Below are 18,741 nucleotides of genomic sequence, written 5' to 3'. Positions count from 1 at the left end.
AGGAAAGCGGAGCACCTGGCGGAAACCCACGCAAACACGGGGAGAACATAAAAACTACACACAGATAAAGCCATGGTCGGGAATCAAACTCATGACCCCAGTGCTGTGAGGCAGAAGTGCTAACCACTAGGCCACTGTGCTGCCCAAGCAATGATATCGGTCCGTAGATAAGGGGGTGACGATGGGGTGTTAAGTTGTTGAGTCATTGATGTTGTGTAAGACAATCACTAGCCCGATGGTGAGGGTATGAGTTTGACGGCTAGACATTAATTTGGTAGACAATTCGAATGTAGACAGTATTATTATTTTGATAATTCAAATGTGGATAGTATCACATGGTTAGAGTTAGGGATACTGATAGGGTTAGGATGGGGATAGCGATAATGTTAGGGTTAAAGATAGGAATAGGGTTAGGGATAGGGTCATGTTGGTGACTGTGTTGCTTGTTGGGTGGCACCAGATTGTATGGAGGAATTTGGGATTGGAGCTTACAAAGATAAGACAGGGACAGCATTCAAATAGGGGCACATTCCAAAAAGTGGGTTATCCCAGAAAATAATAGCCAAAAAATGTCTTTATATCAGATTCACTTCATTAAATGAACTCCTATTCCTTGCTGAGTTACTATGGTTGTACGTTGGTGAGGCCAGCAGATTGCTACATAATGATGTAATAAATTGTTTAGTCACTAACGACCTAATGATGATGAGGGTGTAATCTGCTACTACATTAACATGAAATATTTTGTGTTATTACAATAAACTGTTCTCATCACTCATTTCCTCCTCTTTCATGAGAGCGCAAGACTGGCAATCACAATCCTGGCATTTTCTTACGTGTCCTGACCTGTATAGTTCTTGTGTATGGGCAGATAAATGACACCCTCCAAAGAGGGTCTACATACTAAGAGAAGAAGAGGGGGGGGAATAGTGATTTATTTTTATATTTAATCTTTGGAAGCACAAAAGAAATAAAAACGTGTAAGAATTTAAGGATAAATAAATAAGAATGTTTTCTTCTCTCTATTGTCTCTCCAGCTTGATAGACCCTAGTGGGGAAACATACCTAACAACGTGCAAGTCCTCGGCGGAGGGGCAGGGGGCGTGGCCAAGTCTTGATGGGGGCATGACTACATTCCATTGGTGGGGTGTCCACGCCGCCAGAGGGCTGCCCATTAGCTATCTCCCTTCCCGAACATTCCCACCCGCAGGACAAAACATGTCCCTAGACGGGACAGTGGGACAGAGCCCTAAATTCAGGACTGTCACACTGAAATCGGGACAGTTGGGAGGTATGGGGAATCACAACAATTTAAATATACTAAATTAGTTGCCATAAATCGATTAAAATGTAGTTAGAAAAAAAAATAAAAAAAAAAAAAAAAATATATAATCTGATGCACCCAGGGTAGGGCTGCCAAAATGTAGCCTGGGTGGAAAATGTAAGCAAGTTGTCCAGGTTCCTCTGACTAATATTCAATGCAATAACTATTCTAATGACTTGTACACAATACACAGAGCATACTAGTGGCACCTATACAATACACACAGCATTCTAATGATCTCTACACAATACACAGAGCAGTCTAATGATCTCTACACAATACACAGAGCATTCTAATGACATCTATGCAACACACAGAGCATTCTGATGACCTCTATGCAGTACAGCTTTCTACTGACTTCTATACAATATATTCTAGTGACCTCTATAGAATACACAGAACATTCTAGTGACCTCTATACAATATACAGAACATTCTAGTGACCTCTACACAATACACTGAGCATCCTAATGACGTCTATACAACACACAGAGCATTCTACAGACCTCTATACAGTACAGCTTTCTAGTGACCTCTATACAATATACTCTAGTGACCTCTATACAATACACAGAGCATTCTAGTGACCTCTACACAATAAACAAAGCGTTCTAGTGACATGTGATTATATATATATATATATATATATATATATATATATATATATATATATATATATATTATAGGGAGTATTTTAACGAGCACAATATAATATATAGATCAATCCTGTGATTGCTACAACAACAAAAAAAAGTCAATCAAACCGAGTAACAGGGACTTGATGAGATTTTTGTGCTCTACAGTCCGCTGAGAACGTGACGTACATGACACGACATCGGCTCAGCGGTAAAGTGTTCTTACAAGTGATTCAAAAATGTTAGCAGCTATGATGTCATGCCCCTATTGTCACAGTTATCTGTTGAATGAACAAGTGCTGGCGTCAAGATGGCGTCCACTGCGACAGGACTCATTTGCTCCTAGGGATCAGCGTCACTGTCCGGATAGATCAGGGAGTTTCTCAGACATTGGATTATAGCTTTAATATTGTACCTGATTCTACGCATCAATGCAAAATTTAGTTTTGTGGGACAAGTTACTCTCATAAGCTTCAAGGGGGGGAATTCCCAATTTTGTTCGGTCCGCAGATTCTTTTTAGGCCCAATATGCAGCAGAACGAATCTAGGCGAAGAGTTTAATCAGTGAGGGGCAATCTGATACACTTTGTGGGGGTGCATGGTGCAGCCCTCTCACCTTCTAACGGGCCGCTGGTTACCTTTAGTCTGAGTAATAAGGTAAAACAAGAAACAGACACCTATCTGTATCAACATATCAGCCTTTTACACAAGTGTTACAAGCTGTAACAAACAGATCTGACAATAAAGCAGGAAAGAGCTGAGGGCCGCAGGGAGGGCTCAGGGGGCCACAGGGAGGGCTCGGTGGGGCAGCAGGGAGGGCTCGGGGGGCCGCAGGGAGGGCTCGGGGGGCCGCAGGGAGGGCTCGGGGCGCCGTAGGGAGGGCTCGGAGGGCCGCATCGCTGGTCTACACCATGAATGTTACACTCTAATGCTAACACTGGACATAATTATTTCTCATCTCTTCAAATCTTGCTCAGTAAAATTTTTTGGCTTCAGTTTTATATCACACGATGCTGTGATCCCGCAGAACACAATTTCTAGGACTCTTTTTAGACATAACAGACGAGCGCTGTCTCTGTTTGAAGGGTGACATGTTGTGAGACATCTTCTCAGTCAAGGTTTCCACCAGAGACTGCTGCAGAAGTGTTATATACACAGATGTGTCACCCAGGGGTGTGACTGTAAGTATGAAATATAGACCCGGCCGTGATAATCCTCACAGCTGGGTGAGATCTCCCCACGTCAACGCCAAACGGTTACTAATTGTTTTACCTTATTATGTAGCTCATCCCAGGTGTATAATATACACTATATATATATATATATATATATATATATATATATATATATATATATATATATATATATATGGGCAGCACAGTGGCCTAGTGGTTAGCACTTCTGTCTCACAGCACTCACAGCATAAATTCGATTCCTGACCATGGCCTTATCTGTGTGGAGTTTGTATGTTCTCCCCGTGTTTGCGTGGGTTTCCTCCAGGTGCTCTGGTTTCCTCCCACACTCCAAAAACATACTAGTAGGTTAATTGTCTGCTATCAAAATTGACCCTAGTCTCTCCCTCTCTGTCTGTCTGTCTGTCTGTGTCTGTGTGTGAGTGTGTGTCTATATTAGGGAATTTAGACTGTAAACTCCAATGGGGCAGGGACTGATGTGAATGAGTTCTCTGTACAGCGCTGCGGAATCAGTGGCACTATATAAATAAATGATGATGATGATGATGATTATATATATATATATATATATATATATATATATATATATATATATGTTACAAATCCACAACAATAAGACATTTAAGGGAGCAGACAGTATTCCGACAGTAAGGATGATATATATAGCAGCTATTCCATACTGGCACCAAGCGGCACCACTTCTCCCGACAAGTCCCTGTCGAGCAGGCTTGCACTATTACTGCTAATTGGAATTTTTTCCTTTTAAAAAACTATTAACAAAAAGTGTTTGAAACCTTTAAACATTAAAAATATAGACGGAGAAAAGAATAGCACAGTGGCTCAGTGGTTAGCACTTCTGCCTCACAGCGTTGGGGGTCATGAGTTCAATTCCCAACCATGGGCCTTATCTGTGTGGAGTTTGTATGTTCTCCCCGTGTTTGCGTGGGTTTCCTCCGGGTGCTCCGGTTTCCTCCCACACTCCAAAAACATACTGGTAGGTTAATTGGCTGCAACAAAAAAAATAATTTACCTTAGTCTCTCTCTCTGTATGTATGTTAGGGAATTTAGACTGTAAGCTCCAATGGGGCAGGGACTGATGTGAGTGAGTTCTCTGTACAGCGCTGCGGAATCAGTGGCGCTATATAAATAAATGATGATGATGATAAAGCGTTTATTTTATGATTCTCATCTGTTATCGGCATTTCTAGATAGCGATGACAGTACTGCGCTGGTACAAGTGCCGCCACCGTACTTGTTAAATTCTCCATACAGAGCCCGCTGATGTAGTTACTTCAATGCCCTAGACCAGTGTTTCCCATACCCAGTCCTCAGGGCCCCCCTAACAGTGCAGGTTTTCCAGGTGACCAGTGATATAATTAGCACCACCTGTGGATCTGTTACAATGTATCAGTCAGTAATGATTACACCTGTGCTCCAGCCAGGACATATGAAAACCTGCACTGTTATAGTTCCCTGAGGACTGGGTTTGGGAAACACTGACCTAGTGGGTTAAATTTTGGCAGACTTGCAATCAGGTCCCCTATGTGGAGGTCTAATTATATATATTTTTTGAATACAGATGGGATGTCATAGAGGTTATGTTTCTGTGTTGATGGGAGAGGGGCTAAACCCCAAAATTGCCCTCCGGTGCTAAATTAAATCCTGGGCTGTCTGTGGAGTTAAGCGCAGTGGGTGTGGTTTCGACATTACGCTCTGCTGCGGCCAGTTCTGCAACGTGTTCATCAGGACCCCCAACCTCGTGAAGACAGGGAATTGTCCTTGGAATGACCCTGCCATTTAGGCAAGCGCATGGAAATTAAATTTTTAAACCTACTTTTTAAAAGAGTGCACTTATCCTTTAACCTGTTCCGGCACCTAAAAGTAACGCCACGAAACAGGTGGAAATAGGCGTACTTCCACTCTTAATGGGTGAATTTCCAAACTGCCTAATTCCACTGGTTTAAACAAGGCTGATCCGTATCCAAAACCTCTCCAAGCCACATGCATACATTCTTCTAATAAGTCTGATGGAATGAGAATGTTATTCAATGTCCAGCTTTAAATCCACTTAATGTTTTCCCGAAAGATATTAGTGGAGCGGAGAAAAGGACGCGGGGAGCGTAGGGAGACCCCGAGGGAATAATCAACTGATGGATGGACCACACACAGAGACACGTACACGATAAGTACTTCCTGATTTCTAGATTCCCCCTCTCTCTCGTGCCAGTGTCTATCCTGAAATAGTCTGTCTTTCAGAACCTGCAACGCAGGGCTCCAGTGTTATTATGACACAGGGTTACGTTGCCAGCGAACGCTGATACTTAGCATGGGTAGCCATCTGGCCTTCCCGTCATTGCCCTCCCAGTTTACTGGACTCCCTTTTTTTGTTTTTCTTTACCCCAAGCGTGGGGAGATCTATGGTCTTCCACTTTCAATCCATGAATCATACAGAACTGTTGTAAAATTACTGGGCACAGAGGTCAAGTAATTAATTTGCTTAGAGAACCTACAAAGAGGATATAAATTCCATTAAAAAAAAAAAGTTCTGTTCTGTTTACAAAAACATTTGTCTGCTCGTAAAAGAGTATTAAGTGAAATTTACATACCTGTCTACTTTGGAAATAAAACCTTTCTATCCTCTCTTCTTGTTGCCATCACATGATTTATTTTGAGCATCAGTCAAAGTAAAAAACTTGTTACGGAAACCTATTCAAAGTAATTTGGCTCAGCGAGGCAGGAATTTGAACTGTAACATAGCGCACGCGAAAGGTTTAGTATTCTAAATATGGTGAGCAGAGAAATGAGTCCGTCTGCACGTATATGGTTAATATTTTGTGTTGTCTCTCAATGTGACCGAGCTTCTCATTGGAAGGGGCTTGTCTCAGACCCCTAACTAAAAAATGTTAGCGCCTGCGCTGTCGTATAGATAGGGAGAGAGTGCCGAGCGGGTAACAATCAGATCAGTGTGTAACTCGGTATTACAGGTAAATTTATAGTGTAAATCACTAACTTCTCCTTATATGGTGTATATGTGATATATATGGACTCCACAAGACCTCTGAAGGTGTCCTGTGGTATCTGGCAATAAGATGTTAGCAGCAGATCCTTTAAGTCCTGTAAGATGTGAGGTGGGGGCTCGATGGCTCAGACTTGGTTTTCCATCACATCCCACAGATGCTCAATCGGATTGAGATCTGGGGAATTTGGGGGCCAAGTCAACATCTTGAACTCTTTGTCATGTTCCTCAAACCATTCCTGAACAATTTTTGCAGTGTGGCAGGGTGCATTATCCTGCCGAAAGAGGCCACTGCCATCAGGGAATACCGCTGCCATGAAGGGGTGTACTTGGTCTGCAGCAATGTTTAGGTAGGTGATATGTGTCATAGTAACATCCACATGAATGCCAGGACCCAAGGTTTCCCAGCAGAGCATTGCCCAAAGCATCACACTGCCTCCGCCAGCTGCCTTCTTCCCATAGTGCATCCTGGTGCCATCTCCTCCCCAGGTAAACATCGCACACGCACCCGGTCAGCTACATAATAAAAACGTGATTCATCAGACCAGTCCACCTCCTTCTATTGCTCCATGGTCCAGTTCTGTCGCCTACATGCTCATTGTTGGCGCTTTCAGTGGTGGACAGGGGTCAGCAAGGGCACTCTGACCGGTCTGCGGCTGCGCAGACCCATACGCGGCAAGCTGTGATGTGCGACACCTTTCTATCATAACCAGCATTAACTTTATCAGCAATTTGTGCTACAGTAGCTCTTCTGTGGGATTGGACCCTCGACCCTGTCGCCGGTTCACCGGTTGTCCATCCTTGGACCACTTTTGGTCGGTACTAACCACTGCATACCAGGAACACCTCACGAGACCTGGCGTTTTGGAGACGCTCTGACCAAGTTGGCTAGTCATCACAATTTGGCCTTTGTCAAATTCGCTCAGATCCTTACACTGCCCATTTTTACTGCATCTAACACGTCAACTTCAAGAACTGACTGTTCACTTGCTGCCCAACATATCCCACCCTGTGACAGGCGCCATTGTAAAGAGATAACCAATGTTACTCACTTCACTTCAACACCAGTTATTTATATAGCGCCACTAAGACCGTAGCGCCGTACAGAGAACTCACTCACATCAGTCCCTGCCCCATTGGAGCTTACAGTCTAAATTCCCTAACATACACAAACAGACTAGGGTCAATTTGTTAGCAGCCAATTAACCTACTAGTATGTTTTTGGGGTGTGGGAGGAAACCGGAGCACCCAGAGGAAACCCACGCAAACACGGGGAGAACATACAAGCTCTACACAGATAAGGCCATGGTCAGGAATCAAACTCATGACCCCAGTGCTGTAAGGCAGAAGTGCTAACCACTACGCCACCGTGCTGCCCAAGTGGTTTCAATGCTGTGGCTGATAGGTATATATATATTATATGTATATAGCAATGCTATGTGATTCTGCTGCTGGGCGAATGTGTTGTTCTCCTAAGAGTCCAGAAGTAATTCGGTAGTATATGGTTTAAACCTGTAGAATATCAATCTGAATATTTTATAACATAAATAATGTTTAGACAATTACACAAACAAAAGAAGAGCCATTATTTCACTTTTAAAATGCAGTATTCCGTTTCCCATGCTTGAATCATTGACATTGATCGTCTGTCACATACATTCCGCTATCAATAAGCAGCTATTGTCAGAAGGTGCATGAATCAGAGGTAAGACATGTAAAGGGGTTTCCTGTTTCTGACTTGTAACAAGTCTACTTCAGTAGGAAACATCCCCTCTTGTAAGTGTAGGTATTGTGCAGTCACCTACGTAATAAGCCCAGCTCTTCTGGGCCAGCTCTGTGCCAACGTCACAGCGTTAAAAACACAGAAAGAATTCACATTCATTAGGCAAATATTTCCGGCTGGGATTATTAACCTCTCGGTAGCTGGACACAAAGCCAGGAATGAAGGAGAAGTTTATCGTGCAACATTGCTCGGGTCCGGTGGGAACAGAATGTGCCGGTTGCATTGGACACCAAGGCTGGGGTGTGCTGGTCAGATCTGGGGGTATATTTACTAAAATACGGGTTTGAAAAAGTGGAGATGTTTCCTACAACAACCAATCAGATTCTAGCTGTCATTTTGTAGAATGTACTAAACAAATGATAACTAGAATTTGATTGGTTGCTATAGGCAACATCTCCACTTTTTCAAACCTGCCGCTTAGTGAATATACCCCCTGGATGCCTTGGATATGATTGCTTTGCTGCACATGCCAAATAATATAGTCCTATGTACTGGAGGAGAGGCGGCAAAGCAAATTCCAAAGTCTATGCTCTGCTGCAAAATGATTAAACGGATATTATAGAAAAAAAGGGGCTTATTTTAAATATTTATTTAACAAGTAAAAGACAGATATTCCACACAGTGAAGGCAGCCATTTTGAGGGCTAAACCAATTTTTATAATAGCCAAAATAAGTTTGCCCCAGTGTTGTCACTGGATTCAAATTCATTGATAGGCTGCATTCTCAGTGATGTCACTGGTTCCTAGTGTATGGATAGGCTGCATTCTCAGTGATGTCACTGGTTCCTAGTGAATGGATAGGCTGCACTCTCAGTGATGTCACTGGTTCCTAGTGACTGGATAGGCTGCACTCTCAGTGATGTCACTGGTTCCTAGTGACTGGATAGGCTGCATTCTCAGTGATGTCACTGGTTCCTAGTGAATGGATAGGCTGCATTCTCTGTGATGTCACTGGTTCCAAGTGAATGGATAGGCTGCATTCTCAGTGATGTCACTGGTTCCTAGTGACTGGATAGGCTGCACTCTCAGTGATGTCACTGGTTCCTAGTGACTAGATAGGCTGCATTCTCTGTGATGTCACTGGTTCCTAGTGAAAGGATAGGCTGCATTCTCAGTGATGTCACTGGTTCCTAGTGAAGGGATAGGCTGCATTCTCAGTGATCTCACTGGTTCCTAGTGAAGGGATAGGCTGCATTCTCAGTGATGTCACTGGTTCCTAGTGAAGGGATAGGCTGCATTCTCAGTGATGTCACTGGTTCCTAGTGAAGGGATAGGCTGCACTCTCAGTGATGTCACTGGTTCCTAGTGAAGGGATAGGCTGCATTCTCAGTGATGTCACTGGTTCCTAGTGAATGGATAGGCTGCACTCTCAGTGATGTCACTGGTTCCTAGTGAAGGGATAGGCTGTATTCTCAGTGATGTCACTGGTTCCTAGTGAATGGATAGGCTGCATTCTCTGTGATGTCACTGGTTCCAAGTGAAAGGATAGGCTGCATTCTCAGTGATGTCACTGGTTCCTAGTGAAGGGATAGGCTGCATTCTCAGTGATGTCACTGGTTCCTAGTGAAGGGATAGGCTGCATTATCAGTGATGTCACTGGTTCCTAGTGAAGGGATAGGCTGCATTCTCAGTGATGTCACTGGTTCCTAGTGACTGGATAGGCTGCACTCTCAGTGATGTCACTGGTTCCTAGTGAAAGGATAGGCTGCATTCTCTGTGATGTCACTGGTTCCAAGTGAAAGGATAGGCTGCATTCTCAGTGATGTCACTGGGTCCTAGTGAAGGGATAGGCTGCATTCTCAGTGATGTCACTGGTTCCTAGTGAATGGATAGGCTGCACTCTCAGTGATGTCACTGGTTCCTAGTGAAGGGATAGGCTGCATTCTCAGTGATGTCACTGGTTCCTAGTGAAAGGATAGGCTGCACTCTCAGTGATGTCACTGGTTCCTAGTGAAGGGATAGGCTGCATTCTCAGTGATGTCACTGGTTCCTAATGACTGGATAGGCTGCACTCTCAGTGATGTCACTGGTTCCTAGTGAATGGATAGGCTGCATTCTCTGTGATGTCACTGGTTCCAAGTGAAAGGATAGGCTGCATTCTCAGTGATGTCACTGGTTCCTAGTGAAGGGATAGGCTGCATTCTCAGTGATGTCACTGGTTCCTAGTGAATGGATAGGCTGCACTCTCAGTGATGTCACTGGTTCCTAGTGAAGGGATAGGCTGCATTCTCAGTGATGTCACTGGTTCCTAGTGAAGGGATAGGCTGCATTCTCCGTGATGTCACTGGTTCCTAGTGAAGAGAGAGGCTGCATTCTCAGTGATGTCACTGGTTCCTAGTGAAGAGAGAGGCTGCATTCTCAGTGATGTCACTGGTTCCTAGTGAAGGGATAGGCTGCATTCTCCGTGATGTCACTGGTTCCTAGTGAAGAGAGAGGCTGCATTCTCAGTGATGTCACTGGTTCCTAGTGAAGAGAGAGGCTGCATTCTCAGTGATGTCATTGGTTCCTAGTGAAGGGATAGGCTGCATTCTCAGTGATGTCACTGGTTCCTAGTGTATGGATAGGCTGCACTCTCAGTGATGTCACTGGTTCCTAGTGAATGGATAGGCTGCACTCTCAGTGATGTCACTGGTTCCTAGTGAATGGATAGGCTGCATTCTCAGTGATGTCACTGGTTCCTAGTGAATGGATAGGCTGCACTCTCAGTGATGTCACTGGTTCCTAGTGAATGGATAGGCTGCATTCTCAGTGATGTCACTGGTTCCTAGTGAAGGGATAGGCTGCACTCTCAGTGATGTCACTGGTTCCTAGTGAATGGATAGGCTGCACTCTCAGTGATGTCATTGGTTCCTAGTGAAGGGATAGGCTGCACTCTCAGTGATGTCATTGGTTCCTAGTGACTGGATAGGCTGCATTCTCAGTGATGTCACTGGTTCCTAGTAAATGGATAGGCTGCACTTTCAGTGATGTCACTGGTTCCTAGTAAATGGATAGGCTGCATTCTCAGTGATGTCACTGGTTCCTAGTGAATGGATAGGCTGCATTCTCAGTGATGTCACTGGTTCCTAGTAAATGGATAGGCTGCACTTTCAGTGATGTCACTGGTTCCTAGTAAATGGATAGGCTGCATTCTCAGTGATGTCACTGGTTCCTAGTGAAGGGATAGGCTGCATTCTCAGTAATGTCACTGGTTCCTAGTGAATGGATAGGCTGCATTCTCAGTGATGTCACTGGTTCCTAGTGACTGGATTGGCTCATGAATATTTCTTCATCCCATAAAATGGCTGCCCCCGCTGTATGGGAGACCTTTAAATAGGGAATATTTACATTTTAAGTATAATATTGTCGCTACATTTTGTTCCCAGGGAATCCTGTGGTTTGAATGGCTGGCTGTGGTTGGGGATTATTAAAGTGGTTAGTTTCTACTCTTCACATCCATGGAGAAAAACTACTATTACTATAATGGCCTGTTTGTTGTTCATGCTAAAAAAAAGGCATTTGGAACTTTCCCTCCCAGTTGTGGATAAGTGGTGAAGCTGAAGACAGAGGACCATCTAAGATAACTTCCCCCGGCGGTCCCAAGGAGCAAAGCTCCACAGCTAACCTGTAAGTGTATTCATAATCATTTTCTGGTCCTTCTTCCCTCTCAGGACACCACGCCATGTTTACGGCGCACTTCTGTAAACGCCTGCACGCAGTTTTCAATATCCTCATCACTGGGTACCCTTTTCCAGTATCCATATTCAGCATAGGCGGGGGGCCAAGTCTTGGAACTAGTGTATGTGGGAGATTTAATATCCCAGCCCAGACTTAGTGGAGCCAAGCCCCCCCCCCCCCCCCTCCTTCATATTGAGGGGACATCTGACCCACGCCCACCCCTAGTTAAATTAAGAACACTGTTCAAGGTGACTGACCTGCAAGGTAAGTGAATTAACCGGTGTGTGTTATCATCCACTACATTTAAGTGGGGGTTATGTGCAAGTGTTCTTTTAAGTGCTATTGATGGGCAATAAACATTGATTTTCCTAAAGCTCCTGTGACAACAGATAAGAGCAGACGCTCCCATCCATCCTGTATTGAACCCAGCATCCTGCGTCAAAGCTCGAACAGTCTTGATCCAAAGTAAGTGGTCAGGGGGATCCAGCTACAGTCCCCATCAAAGAGGCGCTGCAGTGGCTACACCCACCCCCCCGGAAGCAAGCAGCTCCAGGTGTCAGGGAAGGAGACCGGTGGTGGCAGCGAGGTCATCAGGAAGGTGCACGGTTGGCACAAATATTCTAACGCAACCATGAACCCTATTTTTAATCGTTCAGATATGACTCTTGAAGATAACAATACGCTGTTCAGTGTTACTCTGACTTTCCGCTGCAGCTCCTCCCATATGCTAGGGACAGTGTCCTGATGGGATCTGACACGGGTCAAAAACTGGACTGCTGTGCCCCACCCCTGTGTATGATCCAACCAATGAACCAATCCACACTGTGCATTTCTGCAAAGCAAGTCTGCAAAGTTGTCAGTCACTCTGTATGTGCTCTGTTAGAGAACCACCTTAATTCTAAATAAAAGTTATTTTTATAACCTTTAGGCTCCACTTTTGCTATTATTATCATGTATTTAGAGCACCACCATATTGCACAGTGTTATACAGAGAATATTTTATCATTCACATCAGTGCTTGTCCCATTGGAGCTTACAGTATAAAATCCCTAACACAAACACCCACTAGAGTTCATGTTTTTTTGGAGCATGGGAAACACAGCATACAAGCTCCACACAGATGACCTTGTGGGATTCAAATTCATGATCCCATTGCTGTAAGACAGCAATGCTAACCTCAGTGCCACCATATTTAGTTGACTACTTAAGACTCTCCAAAAAGCAGCCTTTGGCTTATTTGATGGTACATTCCTCATTAAATAAAATGTCAATTGCTCCTGTGTATCAATAACATATAAGTACAATGTAAATATATAGCATAGCATAATAATATTTTTTTTGAAATGGGAAATATATTTATGAATATGGTTTAATGCTATAAGGATTGTATAAGATATTCTGTACCAAAGAACCTTACTCTAACTATTTGAACACTCCTTATCAGTAAACTCAAATCAATTAATCAATTACTATAGAACAGTGCCCCCCAGTGGCCAAATTATCATTTAAGGGGTAGCGTAGCTGCAAGAGTTTATCAAACACATTTTCTTTTTAAAACAAAGTATCACTCAGATAAGATCCTTTGTTGTAGCACTAATTCAACAAAACATATTAAATTCAGAAAAGCAAAAATGTATTTAGTAAAGGTTGAAGGATGACGCAAGCCAAGACATTAAAGTCACCTGAAGGTGGATCATCTGTTTAAATGTGTCTTTTTTATTGCCTATCTTGAGTCTACAGTACAACCCGCATTGATCTTTGGCCTTCAGGAAACATTCGTTCTTAGCAAAACAAAGTCAGCATAACTTGTAAAAATCCAGGATAACAATGAAGGCCGATTCAGTCATGTCCTTGGAATTTAAACAGCGTGTTTCCGTAAGCTGTTTAAATGTCCCCATAGCTTCCTTAAACACATGTTCAGCATTATTTCTATCGGCTTCTTCATCTCGTTACCATGGCAGCGTTTGTCAATAACATGGCAAGTCCGCAGATGGTTGAGCAGCAGATTTTCCTAATACATTAGAGGTTCGGAGCTTTGAAATCAGACCCGGGACGGTAAAAACGAGAGATGCTAAATCACGACTTAACTGTTGCTGGATAAACTCGTGGTGAGATTTCATGACACCAAGTGATGTATTTGTCTTCTCACTGCTGTCAGTTTGCCAAAATCCACAAATTTTAGCTGATTTTAAAAACCTTTGTCCTCATTTGGATAGAATTCATCTTTAGGGAAGGAGTCTTCCGTCTCATATGGACAATGATCAGTTGAGGTCAAATTTCCTAGATCTTGGTGCAGGGCCAGCTAGAGCAATTTCGGGCCCCTGTACAGAAACATCTTAGGGCCCCTGTTTTACGTCCCCCCCCCCCCCAATCCCCTCTTGTCAAACCTGCTCCTGCTCTGAGGAGATGTTAGCCCGCACAATGCATACAGTTGTATAGAAAAAGTTTGGGTACCCACTTGTAACTTTGGCCATCCCAAAACCTTAATCTCCAGGTCCTTCATGGCTGATATTCAGGTACATCCAGTTTAGAGAATGAAAGAAGTGGTACTGTGCATACAACACTGGAATAGATACTGAGAATTATTTCCAGCCTGGTACTAATGTCCGTGTATGTTAAGAATTACGTTTAGCATGCAGAAAACCCAGACAATCCAACGTGTCCCCTTCTACTAAGTACATCATTCACTACTCTCAATCACTTAACTTACAATTGCAGTTACCTGGACCGAATTCATTGGTCTCATGTTTTTGTGCAGTTCCATAGGGGTAGATTGATCGCACCTTCTAAAAAGGAGAAGAACAGATGTTGCCGATAGCAACCAATCAGATTCTAGCTATCATTTATCTAGTACATTGTAGAAAATGATAGCTAGAATCTGATTGGTTGCTATGGGCAACACCTCCACTTTACCTATAAATGATATCTAGACGCTGATTGGTTACTATGGCCAGCGCCTCCACTCTTCCTATAAATGAGAGCTAGAATCTGATTGGTTGCTATAGGCAACAACTTCACTTTTCCTATAAATAACTAGACTCTTATTGGTTGCTATGAACAACACCTCCACTTTTCCTATAAATGAGAGCTAGAATATTATTGGTTGCTATGAGCAACACCTCCACTTTTCCTATAAATGAGAGCTAGAATCTTATTGGTTGCTATGAGCAACACCTCCACTTTTCCTATAAATGATAACTAGAATCTTATTGGTTGCTATGAGCAACATCTCCACTTTTCCTTTTCAGAATTTTTGATAAATCTATATGAACGTATGGTATACTGTATGTACATTACTTCTCCAGCTGGTTAATCTGTTTCTTATATCATAAAATAAGTTAGCAAAAAAAGAAAATAATCTGGTAGCTCTTTATAATGCACTTATCAAACATATCTTTTCTGCCACCAAATTCCATTATTTAATACCAGTAACTTGCTAGGAATTCTGTTTATTCCAAGGACATAACCGCTCTGCACGTTGTCCGCACACACCCACCGCTTCCCGAGTAGAACCCTCGGCCGTCCTAATTGGTTACACATGGCCGTATAGTGTACACGCTGGGGGGAAAATGCTTTGACAAGTGTGATGTGATGTCATGAAATATTTCAGGTTAGCTGCAGCGAGACGCTCTGGAGAGCTGGAAACCTCTGTGGCCCTGACCTGCCAGTGGGGTGTGTAGAGTTATGGGGATTTGACAGTTTTATGGGTTTAGGATGGAACATGTAAGTACTGCGTAAACTCCTAGGTACCAAATATAATACCATTTGCGTGTTTTAACTAGGAAGCGTCTCAAGACGTCTGCGAAAATGAGGACATGTCGAACAAGTCGTTTTTTGCTTTTTTTTTTTTAAAACTGTGGACAATATTGTTGAGTAAAAAGATATTATTAAATGAGCTGCAATATAATATCTCTTTCTTTTATTTTTACCAGCAGATAAAGGGTTCTTAGAGGAAGATTTTCTTCTGGAAATTCATTTTCAGCCCATTTAAACCTGAGTCTTTGCAGCCTTTTATCCACTGCTTGGACAATTGGCCAGTAATCGACCTTTGTCAAGGATTTGTGAGGTTTTTAAAACATACCTCCCACCCTTTGGGTAGGTGGCCTCAGGACAGAGGGCGTGGCTATGGCCCCCATTAGGGTGTGGCCACATCGCGGTTGGGGGCGTGCCTAGGACTTTTGAAGCACTAGGCTCCGTCGTTCTCTCCTCTCGTCCAAAACCACCAGTGGGCACGGTACTCATGAGTGTCGTAATGTCATCCATCCTGCCTGTGTTTTAAGGGGACCACGGCTCCCCCACAAAGCGATGGCCGCTGACACGGAGGAGAATCGGGCGGCGGCGTCTTACCTGTGAAGCCGTCGCTGCTTCTCCTCAATGTCAGCGATGGGGGCTGGGAGAGTGGCCCCAATCCACCTTCCTGGCAGCTAATTTCAGAAGCCGTGCGGTGTGGGGATGCGGCCTCAGTGCATCCACGGGCCCTGGATCATCGGAACCAATAGGATCCATCCCCACACCCATTTACATACTTGTACTAGCGTCAAAAACACTAATAAAATCATGATTATATACGGGACATAGGCAAACTGAGGGGGGGTTTCCTAGTGCCCGGAAACCCCCCTCCAAGCTTGTGGCACTGTATAATTGAGGTGGCTGGACCCTGCCCCTGCTTCACACAGCTCTGCTTGAAAAGGGAGAGCTGTGTGCACCTAACAATAGTGCAGGCAGCATTGCCCATGTATATTATAGGGATAGGAAGAGTTGGAGAGCAGCCAAGCACTGTCTAATATTATAGCCACGCCCCCATGCATGCTGGTCACGCCCACTGGCGGCGTGGTGTGGAAACCCCTTTCCTACAAATCCTGCGTTTGCCCCTGGGGGACTTATAGTACTGTACAGTAACTTTTTCCTTGTTCTGTATTACGGCAAGTTCTCAGTAGAGAACAATGGGTCATTCTTTAGTAATGCAAAATGTACGAAATACGGTACACACCTCATATCTCCCAACAGCGCCAATCTGAGGGATCTGTGCCCGACAGTCGGTACTTTGTCCCCCATTGTCGGAGTGTTGGAAGGTGTGACCATCATTCTACACAATGCATGTGGGAGGAACGGGGGATAGCGGCAGCCAACAATTGAGAAGTGAGATCTATTAATGTATTAATAAGCGCCAAACAGTTAAAAGAAAAAGCAAAGTGGAGCCCAGCATAGTGCATAATTAATTTGCTGTGGCTTTATGGCATGCAAAGAGTTACATGTTAGAATGTTTTTACATCAACAAATGGAACATTTTTGGCAAAAAATGCGTATTCCTGTCAGGCAGAGATGCCGGTAGAATTTATTGGGTGTTTTTATGTGCTATATATCATGATCTATATCTACTGAGCAGAGACTCTTTAGCTGTAAAACGTTCCAGAGCTCTACAATTACAACCACACCAGATATATAGCGCTTAGCGGAAGGGAAATCTCCCTGACCTCAGTGAGTGTTAAGGTGCATTTACTGGAAGGTTGGGCAGAAGGCAGAGGGGCTGCGAGAGCGGAACGGGAGCGGTGGATGTGGCTTCATTTAAACCCCCTTTTTTTTGGCAATTGATTAAGGGTTTGTAAATCTTTGCGTAATGAGCTGGGTTTCCGGGCACAGGGAGGGTTGTTTAAGAAATGTCTGTTCGCTTTAGGCTTTGGGTATACAGCTGCAGGCAGAGCGTCTGCTGGTCACTTTGACATCTCTGGTTTTCGGTATACAAAACGCCCTTTCACACATCCTAAATCACCTTCTAAGGATTCTGCACACAGGTCATGTAGTTTATATGTGGTTATCACTGGGGGATTATTAATTTTGCTGCCTGAAGAGACAACTAAAGGTGTGTTCTCAGCCTCCACAATAACACGTGCACTTTAATGTGAATTACTATATAATTACTATTGTAAACTAGAACGGATATAAAAAAAAAAATGACCTTGAATTTCTATGACCTGGGCCAGGATCACAGTACTCCTCGATTACTTCTAAAAGTCTTATAAATTTACAGTAATACAATGGGGTTCTGTTTGCATGTCCCATAATAAAGGTAGTTATTCACTTTAATGGGTGACGCCCAATGAGGTAATGGGCAGGGCTTTGCCGTGACTTTACATCTTTGTACCTCATCCGTACCTTGCAAATGTCCTGATTTTGGTGGGACATGCAGATTTGCAGGATGCAAACAGGGCGTGGCTTAACAAAAGGTGGGTGGAGTTTTACCCAAATATGCTCATTTGTGAGCAGAGCTTCTGTATAATGTGGGCGGGGTTTATTTTGTTCCAATTTCGTGATTCTAAATGTTGAGATGTATGCCCATGTGCAGCAGGGGTTGGCTGGGCCGGTCCCATAGTGGGCTACCTTATACTGGGACTCTGGGCTATAGTGTCGGACTGGACATGGAGGGCCCACCGGGGGAATGCAATGTTAGGGGCCCACAACAATCAGTGGCTTTTTTGTAACGTCAGTGATTTTAACATGCACATTTTACGCATTACGTAAGCTACATATACAGCAGAATCACGGTCACTCAGTTGGTGGATCTGCTATTTAGAGATAGAGGCTGTCTGGCTATATCCCTGCTATGTGTCTTAAGTATTGCTTAGTAATAATTACAGCAGGGGTAGGCAACCTTTTTCAATCAGTGTGCCAGCTAAAATCATACTTGCCAACTTTCTAAAGTTGGCTTCCGAGGGAGGTGGGCGGGATGGGGGGCAGGGCTCTAAAATTTGCGTCATTTTGGACCCGCCCCTGTGACGTAATGACGCAAACATGTCATTTTACAGCAGGGGGCGGGGCCAGACGCCGCGATTCCCGGTGAATCACGGCGTTTTGGACCTAATTCTGCCCACTTCACTAGGAAGTGGGAAGATGCAGGAGATTGCCACACTCTTTCCCACGTGAAATGCGGGAGTCTCCCGGACATTCCGGGAGAGTTGGCAAGTATGGCTAAAATCTAGTCAAGCCAAGGTATGCCAGTTGTATGCATATTATATATATATATATATATATACACACATATAATTATGTCTTATTTTATGATGCTAAAATTATCATATTAACAGCAATGGGACCAGCAAATAAACATTAAAATATGCCACATAGATGTACCCGACA

Source organism: Mixophyes fleayi, chromosome 9 (genome assembly GCF_038048845.1).
Source record: "Mixophyes fleayi isolate aMixFle1 chromosome 9, aMixFle1.hap1, whole genome shotgun sequence".
Taxonomy (NCBI): domain Eukaryota; kingdom Metazoa; phylum Chordata; class Amphibia; order Anura; family Limnodynastidae; genus Mixophyes; species Mixophyes fleayi.
Note: the sequence above shows the minus strand (reverse complement) of the source record.